The following is an 11,917-nucleotide window of genomic DNA, read 5'->3' as shown; positions in this document are numbered from 1 at the left end:
GACTAATAGTATTTATGTTGACGCAAGAGTCTCACGTACAGTTCCTTTGAGAAGGGTGTGATACCACCACCTATCAGGCCCACTACAAAATTATTTTAAAAATTTAGTCCCTCTTCACAATTAAATACATCTAAAATAATATTTTTTCCTCAAAAACAAAATATTTTTTATTTTATTTCCTATGTTTATTTTATATAATTTAAATCAATTTTAAAATATTTTCAACACAATCAACTCTTCATACAAATTATCTTTATGTTATATGCAAACAACATGTTAACAAATAATATTCATGTCACTTACAGTAAAATTATACAAACAGCACCCTGACAAATATTATTTATTCACTTATAGTCTAATGATACAAACAGTACTTTAACAAATAGTATTTATGTCACTTATAGTAAAATACCGACGCGTGCATCGCACGGGCTCTCCACTAGTTTAAATTAAGTGGGTTGAAATTTTCTTCTAAATTAACTTGATATATGACGACTAACAAAATTTTATTTGTTTGTCTTGATTGTTTGTTATTGTGAATATTTGTTTATATGTTTGATTGAGTTATTTTTTTCTCAAAGCATGAAGTTTATTTTTTTTTAAAACAAATATTTGATGATGTCTATGATTCTTGCATGATTTTTTGTATGATATGTGAATTACTTGCTTAAAAAGTCATTCATAAAGTTTTTCAAAAATCTATTATGTTATATATATTTATTTTCATATAAGAGTTTTTAGATATAAAGTATTTTGACCCCCTTTCAAATTCTTTCACCCTAAGAATTCATTTAGCACTTAGTTCTGCTAAAATGCTCCCCGGTAATCGATTACCACAATGTGTAATCGATTACAACGAGGCAGGCTAAGTGTAATCGATTACCAAAAGATGTAATTGATTACAACACGTCTCTGCTGCTTATAAATTCAAATTTCAGAATTCATGAAACTGCAACTTCGTCTCTCTCGCGAAACCCTTATTCCCAAATTTTCTTTCTACCATAACTTACTCATCTCTTATCTAAATCACGTCCCACAAAGCCCAAAATTCATCTTTTTTCATCCTCTTTCATTTCAACTGATTGAAATTTCGAATGAGACTCTCAAATGGCAGAACCATCGAAGAAGTGCAAGGGTTCTTCGAGTAGAAGCCAACGACACTCCGAGGCTCAGGATACTCCAATTCCTTTCTCCATTTCATCCCCCTCATTGTTCTCATTGGAAGAACACCGTACACGGTACACAAACCTCTTCTCCTCTCGTTCTATCATTGACCCTAAGTTCATAGATATGGATTTCTTTTCTGATGAGATTTTCAAATGCATTCAAGCATTTCATAACTCAAATCTCATTCCCTTTATGTCCTTAAAAATGCCTGTGTATTTTGAATTGGTAAAAGCCTTTTATTCTAACCTTGAAATTCAAGAAAGTACCTTGATTTCTGAGGTCTATGGGATAAAGATGGTCATTGAGCAATTCCTCTTCTATGATTTGACCCAATTGTCTAGTGACGGTGTACCATTTGAAGGTGCACTGGATGATGATTAGAAGTTTGATTTTTCTGTGCATGATGCCCGCCGATTGGTTTGCACCAACCAAGGGGATATGACCGGAAGGCTGCTTGCCGGTTCATTGGCTCTTGAAAGTCGCATCCTCCATTATCCAATTGTTTGTATCTTACTCCCTAGATCTTCAAACCTTGCATAGGTTTCTGAAGAAGATCTAATAGTCATGTGGACCTTTCATACCAGCCGACAAATTGATTGGGCACATCTAGTCCGGTATCGCATGCATAAGGCATTGCGATTAAATGCTCCTTTGCCTTATCCTCACTTAGTTACGTTGTTCCTTCAATATTTTAACATCCCTCTTGATTCTGAACCATATGTTCCAATCAAGAGATCTTTCTTGATCGGTTCTGCTATGGTTGCCTCCTTTGGTTACCGCAAAGAGTGTGATGGCTCTTGGGTAAAAAAGGGTGCTCAACCAAATGATGATGAAGGACACTTACCGGTTGAAGGGGATTCTTCTCTCCTTCAGAGTATTTTGGACAGGTTTGATGGACTTCAAACCTATGTTGGTGAGAGATTTGACTTCTTGGAACATCAAGTGACACACGATTCGAGGAGATGAACTCAAGGATTGCAAAGGTTGAAGAAGATGTCACCATTATTCGCGACTACTTTGATTTACCTCCACCACCACCATCAGTTTAGACATTACTATTATTATTATTATTTTGATTTCTAGCCGTGTATTTGGCTATGTTTTGAAACACTTATTAGTATGTTACTTTCTAAATTAGTTGTTTTTAATTTGGTTATCTTGGATGACTCTCTAAATTATCTGACATTATATTATAGTTTATGAATGAATTATTATCATACTTGCTTAGTTTATGTATGCATTATTGTGTTCATTGTTTGGATGATTATGAGTGAATGTATGATTTTATGTCTCTATACGCACTTTGGCTTTTTGTTGATGCCAAAGGGGGAGAGAAAGTTGGGATTAAATCAAGAACTCATATAATTAAATAACTTAATTTCAAGTGAAGCTTAAACTCAAAAACAAAGGGGGAGAATTAAGTGAGTGATCGATTAGAAGATAGAGCTTGTATCCGTTTCTTGATTTCAGGTTTGTCATCATAAAAAAGGGGGAGATTGTAGAAGCAAGCTTCATGATGATGAACCAAGCAATTTTGATGATGTCAAAAGCCCAAGTGATTGATTTAAGACTTCAAGATCAAGCATCAAGAATCCAATCCAAGATTCAAGTTTCAAGAGAAGAAATCAAGAAGCAACAAGTCAAGACTTCATAGAGGATAAGTATTAAAAGAATTTTTCAAAAAACCAAATAACACAGTTGATGCAAGCTCCATTGGAGCTTGTAGGCCTAGGATCTTCTTCATCAATGGATTCCTTTGCTCCTTGGAAGCTGAATGGCAGCGGAATGGAGAAGGAAGAGAGAGAGGAGACGCCACTTCAAGGAGAAGATGAGTCTAGAAGAAGCTCACCACCATAGGAGGCCATGGATAAGAGCTTGGAGGAAGAAGGAGATGAATGAAGGGAGAGGGAGAGAAGAGCACGAAATTTTGTGCTCTAAATGAGCTTTGAGTGCTGAAGTTTAATATTCAAATGATCAAAGTTCAAAAAAATGCACACACATGACCTCTATTTATGGCCTAAGTGTCACACAAAATTGGAGGGAAATTCAAATTTCACTTGAATTTGAAATTGAATTTGTGGAGCCAAACTTTGGAGCCAAAATTTCACTAATTATGATTAGTGAATTTTAGTTATGGTTCAGCCCACTTATCCAAGATCAATTCCAAGATTCTCCACTAAGTGTGCTTGGGTGTCATGAGGCATGAAAAGCATGAAGGACATGCACAAAGTGTGACTATATGATGTGGCAATGGGGTGTAGTAATCAAATGCTCTATTCTCTCTTTAGTGTTTCACTCAATTTGGAGTGCTTCTTAGTCCAATAGCTCTTAAGGTGGTTGGCCCTTTGCTTCTTGACTTACATTCTTCAAGATATGGCACCAATCCTCCTTTCCAATTCCCTATATGGCAACTCACAACCAAGGAAACAAAGAGACAAGCAATAACCAAAGACCAAAAAAAAAATGAAATGAAAGCTAAACCAATAGAGTTTTAACAAGACAAATTTTCAAGGATTATTCAACAATTAAAGCAATGAAAAGCACAAAAAAAAAACAAGCTAGGACTCAAAAAAAAACCTAGAATGGCTCTAGAGTAAAGTAGAAGAACTAAAAAAAAAAAAAACTCAAGAAACCTCTAGTTTTGGCACTTGTTTTCACAATAATTTTCAATTTAAATTTCAGAACTAGGATTGGTATAAAATAGGCACCAATTATAGAACAAATTTTGAGCCAAAACAACAAGCACACTTTCCTTTCACTTTTTTTTTTCCTGGACACTGATTTTTCTGCCAAAGTGTGCGATTTTTCTTATTTTTTCCTTTAATCCAAATCGCTTGGTTCTTTTTTATAATTTTGGTCCAGATTTCTAGAAAATTCAGTAAAGGTTTCAGCTCAAAAAACGTAGTGACCAATTCCCAGTAATTTATACAAGTTCGTATGTTCAGGCTGCCAACACCAGCGATTTCAACCTAGAAATCAAGAGTAGTGTTTATGTTGCTTAAGGCTTGGATAGTTACAATTTGTGTTTGCTTATGCTCAATTATCTTGAATAAAACAATTCAAGAGAGCTTAAGATGTATTTTGATTCACAAATCCAGCCACAACTCAGCACCACAACTCAACTTCATCATAGGCATCATGTAGGAAACTTAGAAAACAAAAAAAAAGTTCAAGAACAAGACTACTTCTAGGAATTGATTTAGAACATGTTATGAACTAAATAACATGCATGAATTAGACTAAAAATTCAAAAGATAGGCTAAGAATGACAAGAATACATGAACAAATGTATCTAGAATTCAATCAACAAAATAAAAATTCAACACAAACTTAGAACATAATGTGACAATTACTATGACTAAACATGACTCTAAGACAACATGGATTAAGTGATTTACACTTAGATTTTTGTGTTTTTTTTTCTAATCAATATTTTGGAACAAAATTTAGATCTAAAGGTTCAACACAAGAATATTATGAATGAAAATTTATAGAACCTAAAATCAACACAAAAACAAGATTCAAGAGTAGATCTACAAAATTTGAACCATAGAAATGCAAGAACAAGTGTAGATCTAAGATTTAATCGGTTTTTTTTTTTTTGAATCTACTCTAAACAGCACCAAACCACAAGACAATGGAGGATATACATGGAGAATAAGATGAAGAACAAGGAATTAAAGAGAATTCACCGAACAAAAAGATAGAGGAAGCAAAAGAACATCACCTAGATGAAGATGCTCTGATACCACATGATGCAAGCTCCTTTGGAGCTTGTAGGCCTAGGATCTTCTTCATCAATGGATTCCTTTGCTCCTTGGAAGATGAATGGCAGCGGAATGGAGAAGGAAGAGAGAGAGGAGACGCCACTTCAAGGAGAAGATGAGTCAGAAGAAGCTCACCACCATAGGAGGTCATGGATAAGAGCTTGGAGGAAGAAGGAGATGAATGAAGGGAGAGGAAGAGAAGAGCACGAAATTTTGTGCTCGAAATGAGCTTTGAGATCTGAAGTTTAATATTTAAATGATCAAAGTTCAAAAAAATGCACAAACATGACCTCTATTTATAGCCTAAGTGTCACACAAAATTGGAGGGAAATTCAAATTTCACTTAAATTTGAAATTGAATTTGTGGAGCCAAAATTTCACTAATTATGATTAGTGAATTTTAGTTATGGTTCAGCCCACTAATCCAAGATCAATTCCAAGATTCTCCACTAAGTGTGCTTAGGTGTCATGAGGCATGAAAAGCATGAAGGACATGCACAAAGTGTAACTATATGATGTGGCAATGGGGTGTAGTAAGCAAATGCTCTATTCTCTCTTTAGTGTTTCACTCAATTTGGAGTGCTTCTTAGTCCAATAGCTCTTAAGGTGGTTGGCCCTTTGCTTCTTGACTCAAATTCTTCAAGATATGGCACCAATCCTCCTTTCCAATTCCCTATATGGCAACTCACAACCAAGGAAACAAAGAGACAAGCAATAACCAAAGACCAAAAAAAAAATGAAATGAAAGCTAAACCAATAGAGTTTTAACAAGACAAATTTTTAAGGATTATTCAACAATTAAAGCAATGAAAAGCACAAAAAAAACAAGCTAGGACTCAAAGATAAACCTAGAATGGCTCTAGAGTAAAGTAGAAGAACTAAAAAAAAAAAAACTCAAGAAACCTCTAGTTTTGGCACTTGTTTTCACAATAATTTTCAATTTAAATTTCAGAACTAGGATTGGTATAAAATAGGCACCAATTATAGAACAAATTTTGAGCCAAAACAACAAGCACACTTTCCTTTCACTTTTTTTTTCCTGGACACTGATTTTTCTGCCAAAGTGTGCGATTTTTCTTATTTTTGCCTTTAATCCAAATCGCTTGGTTCTTTTTTTATAATTTTGGTCCAGATGTCTAGAAAATTCAGTAAAGGTTTCAGCTCAAAAAACGTAGTGACCAATTCCCAGTAATTTATACAAGTTCGTATGTTCAGGCTGCCAACACCAGCGATTTCAACCTAGAAATCAAGAGTAGTGTTTATGTTGCTTAAGGCTTGGATAGTTACAAATTGTGTTTGCTTATGCTCAATTATCTTGAATAAAACAATTCAAGAGAGCTTAAGATGTATTTTGATTCACAAATCCAGCCACAACTCAGCACCACAACTCAACTTCATCATAGGCATCATGTAGGAAACTTAGAAAACAAAAAAAAAGTTCAAGAACAAGACTACTTCTAGGAATTGATTTAGAACATGTTATGAACTAAATAACATGCATGAATTAGACTCAAAATTCAAAAGATAGGCTAAGAATGACAAGAATACATGAACAAATGTATCTAGAATTCAATCAACAAAATAAAAATTCAACACAAACTTAGAACATAATGTGACAATTACTATGACTAAACATGACTCTAAGACAACATGGATTAAGTGATTTACACTTAGATTTTTGTGTTTTTTTTTTCTACTCAATATTTTGGAACAAAATTTAGATCTAAAGGTTCAGCACAAGAATATTATGAATGAAAATTTATAGAACCTAAAATCAACACAAAAACAAGATTCAAGAGTAGATCTACAAAATTTGAACCATAGAAATGCAAGAACAAGTGTAGATCTAAGATTTAATCGGTTTTTTTTTTTTTTGAAACTACTCTAAACAGCACCAAACCACAAGACAATGGAGGATATACATGGAGAATAAGATGAAGAACAAGGAATTAAAGAGAATTCACCGAACAAAAAGATAGAGGAAGCAAAAGAACATCACCTAGATGAAGATGCTCTGATACCACATGATGCAAGCTCCATTGGAGCTTGTAGGCCTAGGATCTTCTTCATCAATGGATTCCTTTGCTCCTTGGAAGATGAATGGCAGCGGAATGGAGAAGGAAGAGAGAGAGGAGACGCCACTTCAAGGAGAAGATGAGTCTAAAAGAAGCTCACCACCATAGGAGGCCATGGATAAGAGCTTGGAGGAAGAAGGAGATGAATGAAGGGAGAGGGAGAGAAGAGCACGAAATTTTGTGCTCTAAATGAGCTTTGAGATCTGAAGTTTAATATTCAAATGATCAAAGTTCAAAAAAATGCACACGCATGACCTCTATTTATAGCCTAAGTGTCACACAAAATTGGAGGGAAATTCAAATTTCACTTGAATTTGAAATTGAATTTGTGGAGCCAAAATTTCACTAATTATGATTAGTGAATTTTAGTTATGGTTCAGCCCACTAATCCAAGATCAATTCCAAGATTCTCCACTAAGTGTGCTTAGGTGTCATGAGGCATGAAAAGCATGAAGGACATGCACAAAGTGTGACTATATGATGTGGCAATGGGGTGTAGTAAGCAAATGCTCACCTCCCCCTCTAAAATTTAATTGGATTGGGCTTCTATCAATTCAATTAAATTTATTTCCAACCACACACATCAAATATCCACTTTGTGCATGTGAAATTACAAAACTACCCCTAATACAAAAACTAGTCTAGGTGCCCTAAAATACAAGGGCTGAAAAATCCTATATTTCTAGGGTACCCTACCTACATTATGGAGCCCTAAATACAAGGCCCAAAAATAATGAAACCTTAATCTAATATTTACAAAGATAAGTGGGCTCGTACTTAGCCCATGGGCCCGAAATCTACCCTAAGGCTCATAAGAACCCTAGGGCCTTCTCTTGCATCTCTGGCCCAATCTACTTGGAGTTTTCTATCCAATGCCCTTGTGGGGTATGATTGCATCATTAGTTTTGTTTTACAAAAGAATTTTCTCAAATTTTTTAAGTTACCAGAGTGATTACTCTCTGGTAATTGATTACAAGTTATCAGTAATCGATTACCAGTGACCAGTTTGGTTTTCAAAATGTTTTCAAATGATTTGCAACATTTCAAAATGATTTTCAAATAGTGTAATCGATTACACTATATTAGTAGTCGATTACAAGTGAATCTAAACGTTGGAATTCAAATCCAATTGTGAAGAGTCACAACTTCTCATCAAATGCATTGTGTAATGGATTACACCTTTGTGGTAATCGATTACCAGTGAACAGTTTTGAAGAAAAAGTTAAGAGTTATAACTCTTAACATGGTTTTCTCAAAAAGTCATAACTCTTCCAATGGTTTCTTTGACCAGACATGAATAGTCTTTAAAAGCATGACTTTGACACACGTTCAATTTATATGTGTGATATTCTTCAAAACAATCATTTTTTCACAATCTTTCTCTAACCATTGCCCATTGCTTTTCTCTTTGTCAAAAAGCTTTCTAAACTTTCAGATTTCTTTCATTCATTTCTCTTCATCTTTCAAAAAGTTTTTGTTCAATACTTTCTCTTTCAACAAAAGTTCATTGACCAAAAACTTGTGCTATTCTTCTTCTTCATTCCCTTCTTCCTCTTGCCAATAGAATTCAAAGAACTAACCGTCTGAGAATTCTTTTGATTCTTTCCTTCTTCCTCTTGACAAAATATTTCAAAGGACTAACCGCCTGAGATATCTTCTTTTTCTTACAAAAGATTTCAAAGGACTAACTGTCTGAGATATCTTTTGTTTTCCCTTACAAAGATTCAAGGGACTAACCGCCTAAGAATTCTTTGTCTTAACACATTGGAGGGTACATCCTTTATGGTACAAGTAGAGGGTACATCTACTTGGTATGTAATACGGAGAACAAGAGAAGGTACATCTCTTGTGGATCAGTTCAAGTGGAGGGTACATCCACTTGGTTGTTCAAGGTTATTGGAAATCTCAAGAACCGGTGGTTGCTTGGGGACTGGACGTAGGCACGGGTTGTGGCCAAACCAGTATAAATCTTGTGTTTGTCTTCTTCTTCCCTACACTCTTTACTTTTCCGCTATGTACTTTTATTTTCACTTTACTTTTGTCTAAGTTATTGTTTTTATTCTTTACTTTCTCGTAACTTAGTAGTAAAGCCTAATTGAATCTAGTAATATTAAGAAGGATAAATTTTTAATTAGTCAAGACACGTTCATAATTAATTCAACTCCCCCTTCTTAATTATTCTGGGGCCACTCGATCCAACAAATAATACTCCCTCCGATCCTATATATTGGTCACATTCTAGAAGGAATACTTGGTCTTATTTATAAGTCACCAACTAACCTATTAATAATTATTTTCCAATTTTGTCATTTATACTATTCTCAACACTTCATTATTAGGGAAACCTATTTTTCATTCACTGTCCATCCACTCTTCTCACTCCATGCAATTAATAAAAATATGAGTACCTCTTCAAATATTTCATTCTCTTTTCGTCTCTTGTATTACCTTCTCTCTCATATTACCTATGCCTTTTGTTTTCTTTCTCAATTGAAACTGGAACGTTTTTCTCTCCATGGAGAAAGGCAAGGAACCCATTGTAAGCCATGAGGATTTGTTGGCATTGGTTGTTGAGGACCCGGACACTGAACAAGAGTCTCAATGTTGTGAAGATTTGCTTGGAATGGTTGTGGAAAACTTACTAGAGTCTAAACATGTCCTCCCCTTCTACTTGAACCAATTACAAGAGGAGGAGGTGAACTCAAATATGCGATTGATAGCAGAGAATAGGGATCCTTGACTTGTTAATTCTTGATGGTCATTGGGTAAGATTTCATTATAAGAAAGATTCAAAGTTTCTATTGATCCATATTCATTGATGGAGATAGTGGAGTGATCACTGATGTGTGTTGTTTGTTGAGGCGGTGGAAGAAAAATATTGAGATTAAAGGTTGCTATTCGTCCATATCCATTGATGGGGATAGTAGAGTAATTGGTGAATATTAATAATGGCATGGAAGAGAGAGAATGTGAGATGATAATTTAGACTAAGCATTTAATTAGTTATTAGTGGAATTAATTAGATGTGTAATTATGTTAGGATATAATTGGAAACTTATTTTATTTTTGCACATATTTAATGGCTTAACTTTTCTTCCTTGATCTTGATGATTCGCTTGAAAGTGACCAATATATAGGATCGGAAAGAGTAAGTAATGATAAAATGCTTGATAATATATGAATATTAAATGGATTTGTTGACAGAAGTAAACTATTTAATGAATCCCATTTATTCAAAAATTTAATCCTTAACTTCCAAATAAAATAATATTTTGATTAGAAAAATACACAAAAGTATTTATATATCACCCTAAAAATGTAAGTTGTAACAATAACAAATGGAAAGTGTTAATAGAAAATGGAAAAATCAATTCTTCATTTTTTTTTATTAAATCAATTATTCATTAAAGTCAACCAATTAAATCCAACCATATAATACATAGGATTGAGATAGTAGTATAAAATTTTCTTACGTTCAAATCTATGAGATGCATATATTTAATGAAAAAACTTGTATTTAATTCTTAGGTAACCCCAACCCGACCTTTCTCTCTTTCAAGCCATTTCTTCTTGCAGGCTCATTTACCTCAAATATATTTGTAACACGTGTACTTCATTCTTATGATGGGCACTTTCCGCTCTTTCTGTCATTCCTTCTCCGACACACAGTTATTGGGAAAAAAATCGACCTTTACGTTCAAAAGTTAGAAAAGTAAAACTAATTAATAAATAGGTAAAACCTACGCCACCAGAGAACCAAGGACGCGGAAAAAAAATTAAATAAATGAAGGAAAGAAAATAAACCACTACATCATCATAATTAAGTGTCTAGTGTGTGCTTGTAGTAACATATCATACTCATGACTTTTTAATTTTTAATTGGGTATTTAACTTTCCCTTTTCTCATGTTTCTCATCGTCGGAAACAAAAGACTAAAAATAAATAAATTTTCGAATCATAAAATAACATTGAATTTGAGTATATGTTTCATATCAAAAGAGTACCCACGTTTGACATTATTGATCATGAACTCGGGAAATGAATGGGATATATCACAATTGATAATGACTAGAACCATAAAGAAGAGGAAAAGCCTTGTTTCTTTCCTTATTCAAAGGGGACATCTAAAGTGAAAAGGGGGAAAGAGATACAAGAAGCATGAAATTTGGGGAAAAGATAATGGATGGATGAAGAAAACGAAATAACGAGGGACGGTTGAGAGCAAAAAGTAAAGATAAAATGAAAAATACTGGTCCCGTTGACGGTGATAGTTTTGAGTATAGAGAATAATAAATACCCAATAAAAGAAATTAATATGAGGAAGAAAATTGGAAAAGAAGTTATTGTGGGTAGTTGTAGAAAAAGAGAAAAGTTCAAAGGAATCAAAGTAGAAGGAACCAAAAAAAGCTCACAATTTTTGTATTGAAGCTACGTATTTTATAATCCGTGTTCTCTTTGAGGTATCGGATACAAAATCCAGATTCTTACGATAATAAACCTATCAAAGTTCGAGATTCTTCTTCCATTTAATGATAAGGATCATGTGGAGAATTCTATTTGCTCATGGAAAATGATAACGTGAAGTTATCACGGCTTATTAACGTACAAAGCTTTGGAATAAAACATAATAATAATTGTTGATTAAAGATTAATAAATTAAATTTATATATAAAGCATCATTTAAGCATTCTTACAAGTGATTTTTTCCATTCATTGTTGGCTTAAATGTGCTTTTACTTTATGTATATTCACATTTTCTCAATTTTGGTTTTGTAAGCTTTTTCTTTTTTTATTTTTAGTTCTTTTAAGTAAATGTTTTTTAATTTTGGTTTTTGTAAGTGTTTTTTTTTTTCATTTTTAGTTCATTTAAGATTTAATTTTTTTTTTATTTCTCATTTTGGTAAGTTT

Source organism: Glycine max, chromosome 15 (genome assembly GCF_000004515.6).
Source record: "Glycine max cultivar Williams 82 chromosome 15, Glycine_max_v4.0, whole genome shotgun sequence".
Classification (NCBI taxonomy): domain Eukaryota; kingdom Viridiplantae; phylum Streptophyta; class Magnoliopsida; order Fabales; family Fabaceae; genus Glycine; species Glycine max.
Note: the sequence above shows the minus strand (reverse complement) of the source record.